Source organism: Papio anubis, chromosome 18 (genome assembly GCF_008728515.1).
Source record: "Papio anubis isolate 15944 chromosome 18, Panubis1.0, whole genome shotgun sequence".
Classification (NCBI taxonomy): domain Eukaryota; kingdom Metazoa; phylum Chordata; class Mammalia; order Primates; family Cercopithecidae; genus Papio; species Papio anubis.
In genome coordinates, this window is record NC_044993.1 from 33,100,528 (window position 1) to 33,106,353 (window position 5,826).

The 5,826-nt window shown below is 50.1% G+C and overlaps 1 pseudogene; it reads right to left on the reverse strand.

The window, feature by feature from the left end:
• Window positions 1-4,665: 4,665 nt before the first annotated feature.
• Window positions 4,666-5,529, reverse strand: LOC100999576 (annotated as a pseudogene).
• Window positions 5,530-5,826: the final 297 nt, after the last annotated feature.

Sequence of the window (5,826 nt, forward strand, 5' to 3'; positions counted from 1 at the left end):
TAGCAAGGACAGACTAGGGAGAGCAGGTTGGAAGCTGGAGCAGTCATCCAGGAGAAGCAGGTGGTGATTTGGACTCATAGCAGGGGGGATGGTGGGAGTTGATGGGGTGATGGGAAGTGACGGGAGCTGGTTTGATGCCACACTGCCTTCTTTCCCTCTATGTTGAATTTATTTGTGTTCTTGACTCCCCTGTCTTCATGCCATAGACTGAGAACCCCAGGAGGGCAAGGATTATCTTATTCACTGTTATTAATAAGTCCTTGTCACAGGCCCAGCACAGTGGAAGTAGCCAGGAATTAATAAATGAATACCCCCAGTCACATTGTTTCCTTGTCCCTTAACCCTCTTGATCAGACAAGACTCTTTCCCATCTCTAAGCCTTTTCTTATCATCCCCTCCTCCATGAGAAGCAAGGGTCCATACTGGGGTGGGTGTGCTGGAGGGGAGTCAGGGGTGCTGAGGGCCCTGCACATATGCCCTCTTTGGCCTCTTTCCCTCTAGGGGAGCTTGCCTTGGGGATTTTGGCTTGGTTTTTTCTTTTTCTTTTTCTTTTTTTGAATCAGAGTCTCACTGTTTCAGCCAGGTCACCAAGGCTGGAGTGCAGTGGCACGATCTCGGCTCTCTGCAACCTCTGTCTCCTGGCTTTAAGCAATTCACCTGTCTCAGCCTCTGTAGTAGCTGGGATTACAGCCACATCCCACCACGCCCAGATAATTTTTATATTTTTAGCAGAGACAGGGTTTCACCATGTTGGCCAGGCTGGTCTCGAACTCCTGACCTCAAGCAGTCTGCCTGCTTCGGCCTTCCGAAGTGCTGGGATTACAGGTGTGAGCCACTTCGCCTGGCCTCGGCATTTTCATTCATACCCGGGATTCAGCCCATGTGATCCACCAGACTCTGAAGAGCCAGTCCGGACTGTTACAAACTTTGAAACCTTGCCAGGAAAGTAAGTTTTCCCAGGCCTGAGAGTGGCAGGCCCCAAGGGCAGGAAACGCCTACCTGCTCACCCAAGGGTGTGTCTCACAGGCCCAGGCAAGAAGGAACGTTGCCCCAGGATGAGACGTGATGATATCCAGTTCCCCATCCAGTTCCGCCCTCAGAGTCTCAGGCCCTGGATGTCAGGTGAGGGCAGTCTTGCTTGGTCATAGTGGATGGCCCTGTGATGCCATGGAGAAAGCCCCTTCACGCCACCAACACCTTTCCCACCAAAGGGATGTCTGTGCAGACTCTGGTTGCAAGCAATAAAATTAAGCTGAGGCAGGAGAATCGCTTGAACCAGGGAGGCGGTGGTTGCAGTGAGCCAAGATCACGTCACTGCACTTCAGCCTGGGCGACAGAGGGAGACTCCGTCTCAAAAAAAAAAAAAAAAAAAAAGAATTAAGCTAAGGGTCATTTGCTGGATGGGTAAAGTAAAAGGTGGGGGCTGTAGGGGCAAATGCTGTGGGGTTGGGGTGTGCACCTCTGATGGGTGTCCTTGGAGACACATTCTACCCCATGTCTCAGAGTTCCCAAAGGGAACATCCAATCGACTGAGGCTCCCTGGAGAACGAGATTCTGGCCCTCCAACTTTTATAGCTGAAGCCAGCTCCTGGCTCTCCCCTCCCATCAAGGCTGTGCCCAATGGAGGCGGGGGAATTCCCCTAAAGTAAGTTGGGGAGATGGATACCAGACAGTCAAACTTAACCAATGCGCATGCCAGCCCAAATGCACCCCAGAGAGTCACTTCTCTGGGTGAAGCATTGCCCTGTCTCTCTGAAGGACCACTGATGCTGGCAAACTCTCCCAGGCTGGGAGAACCAAGCTTATTGACCTCCTGGTGTAGGTTCTGGCTTAGCCTTGCTCAAGTTTGAGGGGGTACGCCCACCCTAGGATGGAAATGATATTTCGGACAGGCCCAGGTGGCTGGTGATGGGGCGCAGGTCTGTACCCCAGCTTTGTGAGGCTGTCTCTGGAATCCCCAGGGGACCAGACCACTGAGTCCTTCATATCACCTAGGCCTGGGTGACAACAACAGCTTCCCAGCCTTGTCTCTGCTTCCTCCCATGCGGACTCAAGAATCCCCAAGTCTGTCCAGCAGAGGCAGAGGCTCAGAGGAGGGAGGGGCTCTGACCCCTGAAAAGCAGCCAACCCTTCCATCCCAACCTAGCCTCCCACTCCCTGCACAGAAGAGTTGTGGGTTTCTGCAGGGAGGGATAATCTTTCTCTGTGGAGGCTGGAGGGGGCCAGAAAGGATGGCTGATGAGGGTGAGGGGAACTAGGGCCAGCCTCGCTGAGTTCACGGCTTTACCCAGGGCAGGAGGTGGATATGGTGCTTCGGCCAGCCAGGGATGGCCCCAGGGATTACCCTGAAAAGGTGGCTCTTGCAGCACCATTTGCAATAGCAAAGACATGGAATCAACCTAAATGCCCATCAGTGTCAGACTGGATGAAGAAAATGTGGTCCATATATACCAGGGAATATTATGCAGCCATAAAAAAGAACAAGACCATGCCTTTTGCGGGAGCATGAATGGAGCTGGAGGCTATCATCCTTAGCAAACTAAAGCAGGGACAGAAAACCAAATACTGCATGTTTTCACTTCTAAGTGGGAGCTAAATGAGAAGAACTTATGAACACAAAGAAGGAAACAACAGACACTGGGACCTACTTGAGAGGGGAGGAGGGAGAGAAGCAAAAAATATAACTATTGGAAACTGAGCTTCATACATGGGTGATGAAATAATATTTACAACAAACCCCCATGACACGTGTTTACCTATGTAACAGACCTTCACATGTACCCCTCAAACCTAAAATTGAGAAAAAAGAAAAGAAATCTGGAAAGAAGGGGAAAAAAAGGTGGTTTAGTAGGTATTGTGATACCACAAATGGAGCCAGGTAAGCATCCCATGGGGACACACAGGTGTGTGATTCATGTTCTCCCCCCACCTCCACTCCTCCCAGGGCTCTGAGCAGAATTGCTCAGCCACATCTGCAGACAGGCATTCTGAGAGCCCTCAAATGCCTGTACCACCTCCACCCCCCCCCGACTCCTGCTTCCACCATCACCCCTGACCCCCTCCAACCCCTTAAGCTGTATTTGTCTTTAGATTAGTTCCATTCTCCCAGGGTGTAAGGAAGAGATGCACAGGGCCTTTAGTGACAGGACATACTCTATTTGCGGTGTGCTGAGTATTTTCTAGACCCACTCTCCACCCTCCTCCTACCACCCAGAGAGAGGGAGGGAGCGGTAGGGCTAGCATCTGTTTGGGTTCAGCCAATGAGCGCATTGGCAGGAGATGGGAGAGAAGAGGAGGTCACAGAATGGAGAGGAGGTCACCGAATGGACTCCCTCTTCACCAAGTTGAGTGGCAACCTGAGAGTCACAGCTCCCGTTGGGACATCCTCTCCTGCAGCTACTTTCTCTGGGTTCCAGGGATAGCCACGCCTGGGCCTGGCAATTGCTCCCCAGTGTTGCAGGCCTGGGAGTCTTTGCATCTTTTGTTCATTTCTTTTAATCCTTCCTGCTCCTTTGTAAACAACTCCTTTATTAAATTCTCCCCAATGACTCATTGATCTTCTGCAAAGACTCTTCCTGGTATAGGAAGAAACTCCACAGGCTGAGTCTCAGGGTGTACAGGGTCCTATGTCCCACTAGGGAACCTGAAGGTGGCCGGATTCTCCTCCCCACTGCCAGCCAGTGGACTTCCTGAGACTTTGAATCCTAAGCTGGAGGTAAAGAATTCAATGAATAGTTTAGAACTCATTCACAGTACCAGTGGCCAATGGCAGTGGTGTGGGCATCTGGGGACAGCGGAAGCAGTGGTGATAGCTGTGCAAACTGCTGCAGCCCAGCCGGGTTGCTCCTGTGACGTGACCTGCTACCTGACCACTCACAGCAACCACCCATTTTCTGAGCCTAGTTCTCCATCCTTCTAGTTGACTCCATGGATCCCCAGTATCCTTCCAATGAATTTGTTTTGCCTAATTTAGCTAGAATCCATTTCTGTTGCTTGCGTCCAAGGAACCCTGACTGATAGAGTTTGTTTTCAGGATTCAAAGGGAGGTGGGTATCATCGGGACCCCTGTCAGCAGATGTTCAGCCTCTCTGGGTCCCTGGAGGACTGAGATATACAGCAGTTCCCATGGAAAAGCAGGCATGTGGTTTGGTTTAATTGTCCTCATGGCTACTATTCAGGGTGGGTTTTTTAGTATTCTCATGATGCAGCTCCAGTTATATCACAAGCTCCGGCAGCCCTGTTAGTCTCTCAGAAGAGAGGATCTGAGTGGTTCAGTTTGCCTTCACCTTCCATATTGGGCAGTGTCGGGACAGCCACCTCCAGAAGAGTTAGCCTCCTGCTTGTCCAGCCCACCCATCAATGCTCTATCTGCTGTGGCCAAGATGTGATCGTGTGAATGAATGAATGAATGAATGAGTAAATGGGTTTGGTTTTGTTTGTTTGTTTGAGACAGAGTCTCACTCTTGCCGCCCAGTCTAGAGTACAATGGTGCGATCCCGGCTCACTGCAACCTCCGCCTCCTGGGTTCAAGCAATTCTTCTGCCTCAGCCTCCTGAGTAGCTGGGATTACAGACTCGCACCACCACGCCCTGCTAATTTTTGTATTTTTAGCAGAGACTGAGTTTCGCCCATGTTGGCCAGGCTGGTCTCAAACTCCTAACCACAGGTGATCCACCCACCTTGGCCTCCCAAAGTGCTGGGATTACAGGCGTGAGCCACCGCACCCGGACTGTTTTTGTTTTTATTAAGGCCCATTGCTGTGACTTTATTTTAATGGGTTTTCAGACTCACTTTCTGTGGAGCTCTTTAGATGAGGCTGTGTCACTAGTCAACCATCTTTACTGTGGAGGCCTACTCACTATGATTTTGCTTTGTAGATCACAAGGATTCATTCAACTTGTCTTTGCTTCCATTACTTCATAGTATGTTGCTTGGTGTGAAAGTATATCTCTCCTTCTCTAGTACATTGTATTCAAACAGGTTGCTGCTGCTTCTCCATTGTCATTTATCTTTTCATTATCTTATTCCTCTTAGCACAGTCAGCACATAACATATTATCTTCTACGCATAGGGATGGGAAAATGCAGGCAGGTAACAAGAAGAGACAAATCATCCTCCTATCGGTGGTAGGCACCCAGGCCTGACCTGCATGAAACTGCAGGTGTACCCAACCCTTTGTGTCTGCCGAGATAAGTCTGCCATGGACCACACGACACCCAACACCAGAGGCTTACATCAAAAAGGCCTCAACAGAAGCTGAAATAGAACATGAATTCACAGCCTTAGGCTGAACAGCTCTCACAGCAATTCTTGCCCATGATGCCAACATGGCTTCCTGAGCTGAAGTTATCACTTCAAATGTTCAAATGTATTAGTCTCTTCTGCTTTCTCATCCATCTCAAGACTTTTCTGAAGCCTTGCTCCCTCGGTCGCTGCCTTGTGTTTCCTCGACCATGGCTGTAATCTGGTGTCCTGTGACATTTCAGGACTATCTTGCTGTTGTTCAGGGTAAGCATGTCTATGGAGTCTCAGATAAACTTAAACTTTTTTTTTTTTTTTAGATGGAGTCTTGCTCTGTCGCCCAAGCTGGAGTACAGTGGCATGATCTCGGCTCACTGCAGCCTCTGCCGGGTTCAAGTGATCCTCCTGCGTCGGCCTCCCGGGTAGCTGGGACTCCAGGTGCACACCACCATGCCTGGCTAGTTTTTTGTTTCTTGTTTCTTTGTATTTTTAGTAGAGATGGGTTTCACCATGTTGACTAGGCTGGTCTCGAGCTCCTGACCTCAGCCTCAGCCTCCCAAAGCACTGGGATTACAGGCATTAGCC